Source organism: Lactuca saligna, chromosome 3, assembly GCF_052625555.1.
Source record: "Lactuca saligna cultivar CGN05327 chromosome 3, ASM5262555v1, whole genome shotgun sequence".
NCBI classification, from domain to species: domain Eukaryota; kingdom Viridiplantae; phylum Streptophyta; class Magnoliopsida; order Asterales; family Asteraceae; genus Lactuca; species Lactuca saligna.
Genome location: NC_136419.1, coordinates 84,501,319 through 84,518,942, shown reverse-complemented (window position 1 = coordinate 84,518,942; position 17,624 = coordinate 84,501,319). Strand labels below are relative to the sequence as shown.

General features: G+C 36.1%; 1 pseudogene; it reads left to right on the top strand.

Annotated features, from left to right (window-relative positions):
- The first annotated feature begins 727 nt into the window (after positions 1–727).
- Positions 728–1,200, top strand: LOC145035737 (uncharacterized; annotated as a pseudogene).
- Positions 1,201–17,624: the final 16,424 nt, after the last annotated feature.

Here is a 17,624-nt window from a genome sequence, read left to right as displayed (position 1 = left end):
TTTGATTACGTTTTATTCGAACATAGTGTTGTTTTGTTTTATATATTTTGTATGTTTTTATATATTATTCACCACCATTTTGACCAAATAAATAGTAAATTACAGTTGTGTTTAAATAAAATGGTGAATAAATTTTTTTGACGTTTTGAGAGAATATATATATATATATATATATATATATATATATATATATATATATATATATATATTTGTTATTTTTCATAATATATTTTTATATGGTTTTGGATAGAATAAGAAAACACCAAATTTTAAAAAATATATATATAAAAAAAATTAAATAAATAAAGAAACAAATTTATTCTAACCAAAGAAATGGTTATAAAAGTTTTAAAAAATGGGAAAATGACATAAGTGCCCTACAAAGTTTCTAGGATTGACCCTTTAAGTCCCTAAATATATTTCGTTTCTTTATAAGGGAACGAATTGATATTTGTCTGGTCGATTAAGTCCCTTTTTCAGCTTTGAAGGGGTAAACCGATAACATTTTTGCTAGTTCACCACATATATGTTGACTGTGGCATTGACCAAGAAACATTCGTCATTAAAGCACTCCCTCACCCATTATGCGTTGTTAAACAATTTTTTTAGTTTTGACATCACTGTCTCTTCAATGAAACCGATTTAGTGGTATATTAGGATGGAGAAGCTCCATCAACACCACCAAGCCGAGAAGTGATTCTTATCTTCCTGGTTCTTCTTTGAAACCATGGAAGCAATGGAAAACGGGTATGACACCAAACCTGCTAATCTCCAAATCGATTCAGAAATCCACAACCCTAAGAGTTTGAATTCGGGTCGTGGACTTCAATTTAAGCCTTCCGCAGTTCAGAAACTCATTAGCCACCAGTTCCACCAAACATAACATGAAATCGAGAGTTTGAAATCGTTACTCTTCGTATCCAAACAGTTTAATCAAGAAGACGAAGATAGATGTCTTGTAGAAACCCCAATTGAAGAAACCATTTACAAGGGGCACAAATTCCCTTGTAGAAGCCCTAATTAGAGAAGCAAAAACCCACAGAAATTGATGTCTTCAATTGGAGGAGGACCTACGAACAAACCACCGATCACCCTCAACTAGAATCCAGTTGATTGGGTCTTAGGCCAAGGAAATTTAGCAAGATCGTTGTCCATGACGATGAAGATACTAATAACCGCTAAATGTGGGTAAAAGTCTAGATGAATCCATATATGTTTAGAGGAAGATCTCAAAACGTTTTATGATCAGAAAATAGACAAAGGAGCATCAAAGATTGTACATGTGGCAAACTAAACCTTTTAAGTTTGACTATTTGGTTGGCTATGTACATGTGGCACACTAAACCTGCTACTTCAGGTATTGGGGACTAAAAAAGCAGGTTGCTCACCATTTTGTGCCATTATAAAGCCATGAAATTAATTTAGGGATTTAAAAGGTCAATTCTAAACAGTTCGTAGGGCATTTGTGTCATTTTCCTTTAAAAAAATGGGATAAAGATTTTTGAAAAAAATCTAAATATCTTGATTTGTGAAACTTGCATCTTTATAACTTAAAAATAAGTAAGTTTTACGAATAAAATATGGGATTTTCTAATATGTGCTTTAAGGGCACATATAAAAAGTATTAATTAATCACAATTATTATATAATTAAATGTAAAATGCATTAATTATAGAGATTATTAATGAATTTTATATTTAATTATGGTAATATTTCTTATAATTAATGTTTTTAACATTTAATTATGGTAATAATTATGATTAATTAATATTTCTTATATGTGCCCTTAGAGTACATGTTAGAAAATCTGATAAAATATTTATCCGACTAATTCAAAACTAATCAAAAGCAAATAGGTGGAAGCTATGAGGCCCCACACCAAAGAAAAAAAAAAACTTAAGTAGCATACCTAAAACTACATGACCTTCTCATCCACTCTACGCACGCCTTACTAACTCATGTACGTCTAAAGCATATCCAAAAAACGAAGGTTGAACAATGTGGTGATACAATTCATCAAACCTAGGCGTACGCTTTGCTCGTTACATGACACAACTAGCTGATTCTGGCCTAACTATTCTCCATGAAGATGAAGACAGGGGTATTCATGTCCACGTCTCACCTTGTTCCAGATTTTAAACTATGAAAAAGAATTGCAATTTTGATCCCATAGACATAAATCTCTATTCAATACACACCAAACATAATACTACACTGCCATTAATCAAACTATTACGTCATGTCTTGTTAACAAGTGACACCCTCGAGCAAAAGGTCAAAGCTTCAAAGTAAGATCGGGTGTAGCCGATGAACAACCATCATCAATGATATTCCGGAAGCTATCATACCAAACCCGTTTAGCTTCATCCACCTCCATGTATACGGGGATCCCAAGATAGCTGTGGTCAAAGATTTCTTGACATCTAATGGCTTGAACCGCTTGATGTAACTGAGACGCAGATCCATGAAGAGGTAACGATGATCCATGAAGAGGCAGACATGCCAGGCTTTCATATCTTTCCGATAACATTTTCAACGTCATGGCTCTCTTTTCCATCCTCCTCTCTTCTTTGTGTGCGTTCTGATGCCCTCCCAATGCCTGTGAGCTGTAGAATTTGCGTTTACAGTAATTACACGAGAAAAGCTTTACTGTGGTGTTGGTGAAGCCGAGGGTTAGGTCGAGGGTCATGGGTGGCTCAATGCGAAGTGTGGGATTAGTGATCAGGCGTGAACAAGGGGTGGTGATTTCGGATTCAACTTCAGCTTCGAATAGGTTGTTTGAAGGTTCCATATCTTATCAATGATTTTCTGACGACGATGTTAATCCTGCATGCAAAAGCAAATTGGATAATTAATAGGATGTTAACAACTCGTGTGGGTTAATTAATTGCAACTTATGGTTCTTGCATGTATGTCCAATATAAAAAACAATAATAAATATATGTAATAGGCACGTTTGTACGATGTTGTTCAGAGATATATTGGCGTTTTCACCAAAAGAGTTCATATATTAGCGTAAACAATGAGAAATTTACTTTTCATTTGCTTCAATGGGTAAAAGATGTTAAAGTTCGATTTTTTTACCTTTTTTGGAATCATAAAAAAATTATGGATTTCTTGATATATGCCATGCATAACTTGTACTTGCTCACGTGATTGAAACCTAAAGTTACCTTCTACTTGCTTATGTGATAGAAGCTTATTATAAACTACAAGCGCCAAGTTCAACACAAAACTTAAGCCTGTTTTCAACGTACTTCATCAAACACACATATGAAAAATCATTAGAAGTTTCATAAAGAGAAAGGAGTCAACCCAATTCACAATCGACTTCCATCAAATATATGGTTACTTATCCATTATTTCTAAAAATCAAATAAAGAAATGCATATTTAATTTAAAACACAACACATTCAATAATCCACGAGGATGAGAAAAGGGGTTGCACACCTCTGGTAGAGCGGTAGCACTATAGCTCGATTGATTTCCTAACTGCTCATTGCTCAATATGATTGTTAGATTGAAAAAGACTGGTGGTTATTTTCTAGGTTTTGCGAAATATAGGGTAGAGAAGAGAGACATATAATATCGAAGGAATTACTGTTTGGAGAGAGAGAGAGAGAGAGAGAGAGAGAGAGAGAGAGAGAGAGAGAGAGAGAGAGAGAGAGAGAGAGATAATATCGAAGGAATTACTGTTTGGAGAGAGAGAGAGAGAGAGAGAGAGAGAGAGAGAGAGAGAGAGAGAGAGAGAGAGAGAGAGAGAGAGAGAGAGAGAGAGAGAGAGAGAGAGAGAGACCTGAAAGTGAAAGAACATCCGATTTTATTTGTTTGGTACTACTCTTTTTGTATTTCAGGTGAAGCGCATGATGATCCCCAAATATTCGAATTCATATTTATTCTTAATATTTTTACTTGTTTTTATTTTATTTATTTACTTATTTATTTGTTTTTTTCTTGTTGAACGAGGATAACTAAAGACAACTCCTGCTCATTTTGATATCGCTTAAATATTAGACTTTTGATAAAATTTATTTAGTTACAGATTACATTTTTAGGTTTTCCTCTTAAAAAAAATTAGTTTATAGAATTTATTTAATTGTATCATCCAAGATTTCATACCCATTTAGTAATAAGTAATGGTTTCTGTTTTACTTTCTTAAAATTATACTTAGTTTTCCCTTAGCTTCTTGCTAGGTGGGTTTTCTTTTCTTTTATTTATATATCTCTTTTTTGCAGGTTAAAAAAAAAAGAAAATTAAAAAAGTAATGAATATTTAAGGACACTAAAGAGCTATTTTTTGAGTATGTGTAAGATTAAAGAACTTAATGCAAAGAAGAATGTTCAAAGGGATATACTTTGAATTTGAGACTTCATTTCCATAGAATTTTTTTCCATTGGAATACTTTGTAATGTTTGTTGCCAAGTCTTTGTGACTTGTGTGCATATTCATTAGAAGATGATCATTGCATATAAATTTAGATTCTAACAAATTATAGTAAATGACAAGAATTTGGTATTCTTACATTTACAATAAGGATTGGAATTGTGAAATAAGCATCATTGAAATGTTGTCAATCAATCTGTTTCACAAAGAGAGGACCATATGTAAATATAGTGTGCATACTTGGAGTATGACATAGGTATTGTTTGGAAAAACATAGTGTGCATGCTTAGAGCATGGCATGACTATTGTTTTAATTCTAGTATTAAGTTGATTAATTGAAACATGAATAATGAGTAATTAATATGGTGCTTAGATAAAAGGGTTTTTATTTACACTCAAGTGTTTGGGGCCATATAGGATTAAGTATTTTTCTTGTGTTTCACTTTGCATGTTTTAACTTTCAGAATAACTAGGTCATTCTTCCCGAATGACTAAGTTATTCAAATCGTCCATAGTTGGTCATATGTTGGAAGTAGATATGAATCAAGAATATCATGAAGTTGGCTTGTATGATTTGTCTAATGTGCATTAGACATAGCAAGAGTTACTACAACATTCATGAGTGCTCATAAGTTCTGAGTATTTGATTCAAACCACGCTCATTTAAATCACTTCATGGATTTTATCACGAGTGAATCATGAGATGATAATATCTTATATTCTTCAAACCTAGAGATATGAGTTGTTGACCATGAGTTGGTTATAAATTGATTGCACAAAAACGCATTGGTAACTCGATGTTATAAAACGTGCCTTTGTGTATGATTCAACAAGTAGTCAGCAGAAGCATATGAGTCGAATTTTTTCCATTCCTTTTACCCTTAATGGGATAAAAGCGATATATGTGAGCCCCTCGATGATTTAGTGATGACAAAACGTAAGTGCCCGGTCGGCCTGGATTGATTTGATTTGTTCAATTAGTCAATTGTCATAAATCGGAAATCGGGAAACAACAAATCGACAGAGAGAATGACTATAATCCATGTATCAATCCATATGATATCTAGAATGGAGGAATATATGATCACTTATCTAATAGACGTATTGTTTGATTTGCTTAGAGTTCGACAACGACTTTAAGAGCTACGATTGCTAATCGGGTTATGAAGTCGTACTTGCAATAATAGTTTTAGACTTATCCAAGTGGGAGATTATTGGATTAGATGTCTAAGCCCATAACTATTATTTGTATGTGCTTGACCCAAGAGTCGCATGGTCCATTTGGGTTGCATATCATCAGGTCAATTTTTTAGGATTGACTTTTGAGAGAAGATGTTGGATATGATTTATTAATATATTATAAGTTATACTATATTAATATGAAATCATGTGTTTTAATTAGTATTGATCAAGAATTAATTTAGTAACCAAAATAGACTAATTAAATCTATAGGGACTAATTATGTTAATTAGTTATATTTATATGTGTTGGGCTTATGATCCATGTTGGAACAAGTTTATGTATGGATACATGAAGAGTTGGGCCACATGAACTGTGGATCATAAGACCCATGGGCATGGATTTAGGTTATATCCATGACCTTAGAAATCCCACATATAAATACATACTTCATTGCCCAAAATCGCTACTAGTGCATTTCTTGTAGTTCATGGTGGCTTTTGGGTACATGGAGATTCTCTCTCAAGTTCATTCTTTGTCCATGATGCGTTGTGATTCCACTTAAGGCTTCCACACTATTTGGGCTATGCTCTTAAGGCTAGATACATCAAGACTTCAAGCTCCTCCATAAGGTATGTTATCCTTACTAGATTCTTGTATAGTATATAATATTTGTATACTAGTATAGGGTAATACCTTGGAAACTTCATATTTGCATGTATAATAGAGAAAACATAGATCCAAGGTATTTAGGGTTGCATGTACACCTTAGGAGTGTTAGAATGCTCGAAACCCATCACAAGGACCAAAACAGCCTTGGGGACCTAAATTCTTTCACTGATTGAAGGTGTTGAGTGACGAGCAATATGATGATAAATGTTATATCGATGGTGGTTGTTCTCATCACATGACTGGGAAGAAGGAAAATTTGAGAGATTTTCGAAGTCTAGAAAATTTTGGTGGAGTAAAGTTTGGCAACAATAATAAATACAAGGTTAAAGGTTATGGTAAGGTAACAAATGGTAAGTTTACACTTAACATGGTTGCATATGTCGAAGGTCTTCAACACAATTTAATAAGTGTTTCGCAACTTGTTATGGGAACTGACAATCAAGTTGTTTTTGACAACGAATGAAGTGTCATATCGAACAAAGAAACCAAATAAGTTCTTCTAAAATCTAAACGAAAAGGCGATATGTTTACACTAGACATAAAACCCATTGTCGGTATTTTGTCAGTTTGTCTGCTTTTGAAAGCTTCTTCTGACATAAGTTGGCTATGGCATCGAAGACTCTCTCACTTGAATTTTAAGAATTTGAATTAGTTGGTGATAAATGATTTTGTTTGTGGTTTTCCAGTTTTAAAATTTGACAATGATACTTTATGTGCACCTTGCGAACAAGCAAAACGACAAATACAAGGACATCCAATTGTTATTAATTCCAAAATTATCGAACCTTTAGAACTTCTTCATATTGACCTTTTTGGTCCTTTAATAGTTGAAACAGTCAATAAGAAGAGGGACATTTTGGTTATTGTTGATGATTTTTCTAGGTTTAGTTGGGTTTATTTTTCTTCGTTTAAAATCAAAAACAACTCAAGTGATGATTGATTTCATCAAACATGTCGAATTGAATATGAAGAAAAGAGCTCTTAAGATCAAGAGTGATAATGGATCTGAGTTCAAGAACAAACTCCTTGATTCGTTCTTAACTATCAAAAGGAATTTCGCATAATTTTTCTTCTCCTTACACACCACAACAAAATGGTGTTGTCGAAAGGAAAAATCGTTCTCCTTGCAACATGAACAATGTTGACTTATGCGAATCTTCCACAATATCTTTGGGCTAAAGCAGTTCCGACAACTTGTTTTACTAAGAATTAGTCTTTTATTCATCGTCGATTCGATATCAACCCATATGAAATCATTAACAATCGAAAACCAAATGTTAAATTTTTTCATGTTTTTTATTGCAGATGCTTCAGTATGAATCTTAAGGATATTCTTTCGAAAATTCAGTCCAAGGCTGATGTAAGAATATTCTTAGGATATTCTCATCATTCGGTGGCGTACATGGTGCTCAATAAGAAAACCAGGAAAATCAAAGAAACATTTAATCTTATCTTTGATGACTACTATGTCAAAAGAGTTGAAAAATGCTTTAAACAAAACCAATCATAAATGAATCAAACGATGAAACTGAAAGTTGGAATTCTTTTGATTTTGATTATGATTTAATTTTTGGTGTTCCTGATAGGGCTATTGATGCAGAAATTCATGCTGAAGACAATCAAGTACTAGAAGCATCGAAACGTTCTGATGTTTTGAATGTTACACTAGATGTTTCTGTCTTAAATTCATCAACAAATTCACCAATACATGTCGAAAGTATGACGGTATTACCCAATGATCAAGTGGATGGGGAGCATTTAAGTTCGTCACATGAGGTTGAGGGGGAGCAAAAATTTTAGGTAGTGCAAGATCAAGTGATTACAACTATTTAAGGGGAGCAACATACTATTGATCCAATTGTTGGGGGTGGGGGGGGGGGAGCATCATGGATCTTTTCCAAATAGTTCAAATGATTCACATGAAAATTTTCATAACATGACTGATAATTTGTCGAATACAGGTGAAGGATCAGAAAATGAAAAAATGTTCAAAGATGCATCATTGGATTTTGATCCAGCATATCCTCCAATGGACAGAAGGATTTGAATTCATCCACAAGAACAAATTCTTGGTGATTCACATGCAGGATTGTTGACCAGAGCTCAAATTCGTGCAAAGAATGAAGTACTCAATACTCATCAAGAATTTTGTATGTTTAATGTGTTTATCTCAAAAATTGAACTAGAGTCAGTTTAGATTGCTATGGAAGATCCTGATTGGATTGTTTCAATGCAATCTAAATTGGTTGAGTTTGAACGAAACAAGTGTGACAACCCGAACCTTTTTCTGTTACCTTCAAGCGATTTCTGTTAATAAAATTTGAATTTTATTAAGTTTCCGTCAAATTCCTTGGTTTGGAAAATCATCTAATGTTAAATAATCAAATTTTATATACGAGTCGGAACAAAAATTGAGCAAAAGACCCGAATGTCCTTGAAAAACTAACATAATTTTTTGCCTAAACCCAAATGCTTTTGTGAACTAAAACAAAAGGATTTCAACGAGTCTAAAACTTATGAAATTGATACAGTCAAATGATTTCCACATACTTATAAAATATTTAGATATTATATCCCTTTTGTAAGCTGAGCATAAGCGACGCTTTCGACTAGAAAACATAATTGCATGGTTTTCAGAACTATACACAAAGCAATTACATTCAATTTCAAGAAAAATATAATAGGTATAGTGTGGGGAGTTCATCATACAGTTTTTACCAATCCAGATTATATACATGGGTAAACATATAAACTATGACAACTTTAGTTTATGATATTCATTACTATGTTCAGATAACAAGATTATAACACCAGATAATGATTTAAGTATAATTATTAATACTCTAACAAGTATACAAATGGTTTCCAACTATTAGAAAACAATACAGAACCACATGTAAACTAGTTAATACATGAGTGTGAGACAAGTCTTGATTTGTACCCTTCGAGGTGATGTTAAACTCCTAAACATCTAGTGTAACCAGAGTCTCCTGGAGGGAGAGTCTAAGATTTGTGAATAGATCTATTCAGGACTGAAAATCCCACACCTAAACTACTAACAACAGTCAGACAGGCATGGATGGGGTGACAAATATCATACCGTACGACGGCTGAAGAACTTCGCTGAGGTCATCAGCCATATAAGCATGGTTATACGAACTCACAATAGTATAAACTAACCTTTGTCGATGGGATTTCATTCTTCATTAGTTTTATTTTAATTAATAGAGATACCATACATTACACTGGAGGATTCTAGGGATACATTACTCGGTTTTATTTTAAATAATAAAACTACTATACATACTTGTGGTAGCAAGGGTTTTGAAACAGAACATACTATACATACTGGTGGTAGCCAGGGTTTTCAAACATAACATACTATACACACAGGTATTCGCCAGGGTTTTCAAATAGAACATACTATACATACAGGTAGTAGTCAGGGTTTTCAAACAGAACATACTATACATCCTAGTTGTAGCCAGGGTTTTCAAACCGAACATACTATACATACAAGTGTTAGTCAAGGTTTTTGAACAATTTACAATAACGAACATACATGTTAGAAAATATTGGATTTTCTTGGAAAACATGCATATATTTGACAGAATTCAATGAGTGGTTTTCATTACAAAAACATTCTTATGAAGTTACCAGCTTTATGCTGATATGCTTTCAAAATCGCTTGTATTCTCAGGAAGTCAGTAGACAGGTACTCTCACCGGCTTTCAGAAGATGAAGCATTCAAATTCTCATCTTTATATTTTTGCTACTTTTGATATATACAAAGAATGAGTCAAACAGATGTAAATATTCATATCTTAATGTAATGGTTGTGTTTACTTTGATTACTATGATGCAATTGGTGCAATTGGGGTTGTGACAGATTGGTATCAGAGCTATTGTTTATAGTGAACTAAGTATACTGAACCTTATATGCTATACAACTATAAACGCTAAAGGGGCTAAAGTGCTCTGAACTAATAGTATACTTTTAAAATATAAGTATTTTATAAGAAGTATACAAGTATACATACATTCCGGAAACAGTATCATGATGTAGAACGAAACAAAAGTATTTGGATGTTGGACACTGCGGTTAAACCTGGATAATTATGTAATCATGTCTAGGGTCAATATAGCCTGATCAACTATATTTATTTGAGACATGACCAACATGTGTTTGGGAGTGACCATGGTTTTTAAGCAAGCCTAAAACTTACCAAGATTTATACAATAAGATATCAATAGAACAGAGCATACAACTTAAAATACTATAAGAGTATTTTAGCTAGAGCCGAATACAATGTAACCGATCATTCCAAGTGTTACTCCTCATTTCTTCTTAGCGATAGTTTACTTGTATTAGAAACTCTTCTCTGTTTATCTCTTAGTAGAACACTTTAACTTTCAGGATGAGATATATCTTGTGTCATATCTCTTGATTCAAAATCTAGGGGACTTACCATCCTCTTCTCCGTGATTATTTTTAGAACAAGATGCCTCCGAAGAAAAGACCCAACATAAAGAACAACAATCCCCTAACGGATCTAACACCTCCACCTCCTCAGTTCGACCCAGCCATGTTCCAAGCAGCAGTCACGATCGTTGTGGCTGCTGCGATGTCACAAATCAATTCTGGCGGCTCTAGTGGGTCAGGAAGTGGTACCCATCCCCTTAATCTTGAGGGTGGTCAGGGACACCAGAAGGAGTGTTCCCACAAAGATTTCATGAACGCAAAACCCAAAATCCTTTGACGACAATGAAGGTGGAATTGCCCTAACCTGATGGATCGAGAAGATCGAATCGGTCTTTGAGATATGTGTGTGCTCCGAAGCAAACAAAGTGAAGTTCGCCGCCCACACCTTCACCGATAGAGCATTGACCTGGTGGAATGGTCGAGCCAAATCCCTAACCCTGCCAGTGGCAAATGACACGGGTTGGGAAAGTTTAAAGGAATTCATGCTTGCTGAGTACTACCCAAGGGGCGACATGCAAAAGTTGGAGCACGAGCCTTGGAACCTGAAGATGAAGGGTTCCGAAATTTCCACCTATACAACTAGATTTTGTGATCTGGCTCTTCTTTGTCAGGGAATGGTCACCCTGGAAAGCCAAAAGATAGAGATGTACATTTGGGGATTAATGGCCCCAACTCAAGGAAATGTTTTGGCCGCTAAACCTCTCACATTCGACAGTGCCAAGTGTTTAGCGTAGACCCTGATAGTTCATGGGCTTGATCTTGATGAAGTGGCATCCACTCCCGAACCACCAAAAGCAAGTGGTAGGAAAAAGAAGTTTTGGAATAAGTGTAAGGGCCAGTCTTCGCAGGAGCCCTTCAAGAAACAACAAGTACTGGCAGTTCATGCTGCTACCACTCCTGCCATTGTTCCTATAGTTTAGACACCTACCAGTAGATATGTTGGTACCCTTCCTCGGTGCGACAAGTGCAACTATCATCATCACGGGCCATGCAGTGAAATGCTATGCAACATCTATTTCAAGAAGGACCACACAACTCGGGTTCGCAAGACACCAGTCCAACCAACCAATTAGGCTCTTGGTGTAAGTCCCTAATCTGCCCGTGTATCAGTCAGATCCGTTTGATGGTGCGGAATCCCAATCAAACGGATGATGTTAGGTAAAAATAGAAGAGAAGGAGAAGAAGAATATTATGAATCTTGAATGTATTAATGATATAAATGAAAATCCTTACACAAGATTCACACACAAATAAGAGCTCCTGTCTCTCTCTGGCCGTAAACTACTAGTGTTCATCAATCCTCACTCCTCACCCTAACACCTCTATTTATACATGTTGGATATGGGCCGGAAACAAATGGGTTGTAAATGAGTTTACGGCCGTAAGGTGTTTACGGCCGTAAACTCCGCCGTAAACTAGACCATAAATTAATATAATATTACATAAAAATAATTGCCTAGAAAAGTAAAGTATAAACCATATTTTTGACCCAACAATCCCCCCCTTGGTTTATAGCTTTCTTTTCTTAATTGACCCAACAAGCTCCCCCTAAAAAGTAGCTGACTTTCTTGATAATCTTCATTGGGAACTTGGCTTCAGCATTAACCTTCGATTTCTTCACAGCATCAGGATGAACATATGAATCTTCAATGAATGACTTCATCTTGAGCACTTAAGGTTTTCTTCAGAATTTGGCATTGAACGCACATTGGGTGAGGAGGCTTCTTGTACTGATTCTTGAAAGATGGCGCTTTCAGCTTGAGAATCTTCAGAGAGAACATCAGAGAGAACAAATCTTCTAGATCACTTTAGCAGGTACAACAATAGCAGTAGACTGATTGAGGAGGCTTCAATGCAATCCGTCACATAATCTTCAAATGCAGCTTCACCTTGCTTCTGGGGTTGAAGGATTGAATGTTGAAAGAATGATCTTCATTTCTTGCTCCTTCGAATGCGAATTCTTCGATGCTCACGGATGATGCTTTGGCTCAGAAATCTTCAACACAAACTCCATGAGTCTTATCTATACCTGAAATCACTTTTCAAGACAAAACAAAACTAAAAGAAAACTTAGCACACAAATTAAAATAGAAACAAAAATATATTTGGATTTTTTATTTTTCTGAACAAGAAATAAAAACAGAAATAACACTATTTTTGGATTTTTTTTTAAATTTTCTGATTTTTCTTTGATTTTTTTTAATTTTTTTTTGATTTTTTTTTTGAATTTTTAATTATCCACTAATATTTAAATTAGACGAAACTTTGACAAATTTAACAAAAACAAAATTGATATCTAACTTTAAGGGTGATTTGGGATCAAAGTTTTTATACAGCCTTTATCCACTTGTCGGTACCTTCCATATTCACATCTTTGTCTGGTCGATCGTCGGTATTGTGGTCCACTTAAACACGAAAAATTTGTGACTTATTTAGGACATACTATTTGATACAAGACAAGGTGAACTTAAGTTCCTAAAAATTATATCTGATCCTAATTCCTTAGATACTATATCTTAAGGACCATTCATCTGACGACGACCAGGGATATTGTTATCCACCTAAATTGAGCAGCGAGATCTATAGACAATCTTTGAGTGTTCAATTTTAAGTGTACTGGAACGTGTTTCCCGCTTCCTGATATGCTCTAGCCATCAAGAACTTCCAGAGTACTCCTTACACCGGGTGAGCAGACAACCATTCAGAGAGAGAAGAGATTCAGAATTCTATTGCTAACTAATTCAGAGGGGTTGAGAAGTAGAAGGTTGCATATGCTGTGTACCAGGTCGGATTAGAAGTCACGCAAAGGAGACAACATATGGCTAACAGATGAGAAGTATTCACACATACATTTCATACACACACACACACACACACACACATATATATATATATATATATATATATATATATATATATATATATATATATATATACTGCAGAGAAATAGAGTTGCATATGTTTCACTCCAGGTCGGATCTCTTCCAATCACGCAAAGGGTGCAACATATGACTAACAGACGGTAAGAAAGAAAATGATATTCTACAGACCTAATTTATCGGAATTTACCAGTCGCCCCATCCAACCGGAATTAAGGACAGAATCCGCACATCGAGGAAAAGTTAAGCCACGGTTCCAAGTACGGGTTCAATTAATGTGGCGAGTAGATTCCCATATATATCTCCCTGCTCAACCTATCCGAGCGTCATATTGTCAGGCTGAACATATCTAACTAGGTCAAGATTTGTCAAGTCTATAAATTTCCTAAGTTCAATTCTCCCTAGTCAAGTCCATTTAAAACTTTTCGTGCCTACCGACGCATCAAACTAGAGCATAGACCCTTCAACTTCGGGTATGTTACGCAGACTCAGGTTGCCTGTTATCACATTATAATATCACTTCCCAAAACATATCCCTCAAACACATTTCATAACCAACAGATTTTTTTAATTTATTTTTTTTTAGATTTTTGTTTTGTTTTATTTCTCCCCTTAAATTTGTGCATAGGAGAGAAACGAAAGTAAATGCGCAAATTTAAACTATCCTAAAACAAAAATTAGTCTTTAAAGTGAATCAGGTTAAGAAAAAAAAAACTTAGGAGTATTAGAGAAGAAAACGCAAACCGTAAGTCACCGATTGAATTTGCATCCAGAAGGTCTGAGAATAGCATGCGTAATCTCAGAACAGATCCGAAAATTCTTTACGTCATTAAGCACTAACCCCGTGAGTGATCACTTCTTTTCTTCCCTTCTCGCAGAGGACACATTCTCCTAAACAATGTTCTGAGTGTTGTACAGTTGAGAGATTTCTCCTATCATGTTCCTGGAACAGCCACTACCAACAAACCGAAGTACGATGATATGCCTCCATGGCTGCTCCGACACAGAGCGGGATCAGTTGGTCTTTGGAACCCAGTCCATTTTGAAACTAGGTCGACCTTTGTCATCCACGCACGATACTCTCTCCCATGACATATCCTGTTTATCACAAACAGAAGATGTAGAAATGTTAGAAGCATTAGGAGATTTGGGAGAGTAAGCCTTTGGAACCCATTTGTAGTTGGGTTTAACCCATTTCTTTTTCGATCTGATGGGTGCCTCGGCACTTGATTTGGAACTTGAAGCCGGTTGCCGAGATGACTTTGACCTAACCGGTCTTTGTTTCACTGGAGCATCTCCTTAGATTGGACTTCTTGGGATTCCGTTTGATACCAATTGTAAGTCCCTAATCTGCCTGTGTATCAGTCAGATCCGTTTGATGGTGCGGAATCCCAATCAAACGGATGATGTTAGGTAAAAATAGAAGAGAAGGAGAAGAAGAATATTATGAATCTTGAATGTATTAATGATATAAATGAAAATCCTTACACAAGATTCACACACAAATAAGACCTCCTGTCTCTCTCTGGCAGTAAACCACTAGTGTTCATCAATCCTCACTCCTCACCCTAACACCTCTATTTATACATGTTGGATATGGGCCGGAAACAAATGGGCCGTAAATGAGTTTACGGCCGTAAACTCCGCCGTAAACTAGACCATAAATTAATATAATATTACATAAAAATAATTGCCTAGAAAAGTAAAGTATAAACCATATTTTTGACCCAACACTTGGAGCAGCTGTTGGTTAAGCATGTTATGGCTGTTGGAGGTCGGGCACTACAAGAGAAATTTCCCCAAGGAAACAACAACTACCAACACTGGGAGAGTGCTAGCGATGGGTCAGGAAGAGGCAGTTGCTGATCCCACCGTTGTTACGGGTATGTTCCTCCTTGACAAGTCTTATGGATGCATTCTTTTCGATTCTGGTACGGAGAGAAGTTTTGTTAGTCATGAATTCAAGAATCTTCTCAAGCATAAACTTTAGCCCTTAACCGAAACATTCACCATTGATATTGCAAACGAAAAGCAAAAAGAGCACTTACGACATATTCCTCGGCTGTACCCTTACCATAAATGAACATTCCTTTCCAATCGACCTTATGTCAGTGTCCGTAAAGAGCTTCGATGTCATCATTGGCATGGATTGGTTGAGCCCTAATCGTGCTGATATCCTTTGTTATTAAAAATCCATTCACCTCAATCTTCCCACTGGTGAAGCCCTTATTATTTATGGCGATAAACTCAACTCAAACCTCCGTATCATTTCATGCATCAAAGCTCAGAAGTATCTACGAAAGGAGTGCCATGCACTACTAATCTATGTCGTTAATGAGAAGGAGGAAGTTAAAGACCTTGAGAGTATCCCCAAAGTGTGTAACTTTACTAATTTCTTTCCCGAAGATCTTCCTGGGATACCTCCCAAACACCAAGTTGAGTTTTGAATCGACTTAATCCCCTGAGCTATCCCCATAGCTAAATCTACATACCATCTAGTGCTAGCAGAATTGCAAGAGTTATCTAGCCAACTCAATGAGCTACTCAGCAAGGGATTTATCAGACCGAGTTCCTCACCCTGGGGAGCCCCAGTCTTATTTGTGAAAAAGAAGGATAGATCTTTTTGGATGTGCATTGATTATCGTGAATTGAACAAACTTACCATCAAGAACTGTTATCTTCTTCCCCGAATCGACGACCTCTTCGATGAACTTCAGGGAGCCAAATACTTCTTGGAAATAGACCTAAGATCATGGTACCATTAGGTACGAGTCCATGAGGGTGGTGTTCCTAAGATAGCATTTCAGACTCGATATGGTCACTACGAGTTTGTGGTAATGCCCTTTGGTCTAACTAATGCATCGGAGGTATTCATGGATTTGCTGAATCGGGTTGCCGTTCTTTCCTAGACAAGTTCGCGATAGTGTTCATTGATGATATACTTGTCTACTCTCGGAGTGAGGAAGATCATAAACAACACTTGAGCCTAGTGTTGGAAGCCCTAAGGGTGGAGAAACTATATGCGAAATTCTCTAAGTGCGAAATCTGGATTAGGAAGGTAACTTTCCTTAGTCATGTGGTAAGTCAGGAAGGGATACACATGGACCCTTCAAAAATCAAAGCGATAGAGAATTGATCAACACCAAAGACGTCCATAGAAATCTGTCAATTCTTGGGCCTCGCTGGCTATTATTGCAAGTTTATCCATAATTTCTCCTGGATTGCTAAGCCTTTAACCACACTGACTCAGAAACATGTACCCTTTAGTTGGGGAGAAAAGTAAGACACTACATTTCAAACATTGAAGCAGGTCTTGTGCACCGCACCTATCCTGCCTCTGCCCGAAGGGATGGAGGACTTTATGGTCTACTGTGATGCATCCAACCAGGGCCTAGGTTGTGTGCTCGTGAAGCGAGGCAAGGTCATTGCTTATGCCTCAAGGCAGCTAAAAGCACACGAAGGCAAGTATACAACTGACGATTTGGATTTGGGAGGAGTGGTCTTTGCGTTAAAGATTTGGAGACATTATCTCTACGGAACCAAGTGCATCATCTTCATCGACAATAAAAGCCTACAACACATTTTCGAAAAGAAGGAGTTAAACAAGAGACAACGGCGATGGGTAGAGCTACTCAACGATTATGAGTGTGAAATATGCTACCATTCCGGCAAGTCCAATGTGGTAGTAGATGCCCTAGGTCAGAAAGAGTATTCAGGTCATAAAGTGAGCGAACTAACCATGACCATCTATTCTTATTTATCCGTGCAAATCAGAGAGGCTCAGCGGGAAGCCTTGAAACCAAAGAATATGTTAGATCAAGCCTTAAGGCGAATGGAAAATAACTTATTGATCAAGGGAGATAGATTCTATTATTTCATGAACTGGATCTTGACCCCAAAGTTTGGTGGTTACAGTGAAGTTATCATGAGCGAAGCTCATAAGAGTTGATACTCCGTTCACCCAGGTTCAGATAAGGTGTATCTGGATCTCAAGAAGTTATATTGGTGGCCAAACATGAAAGAAGA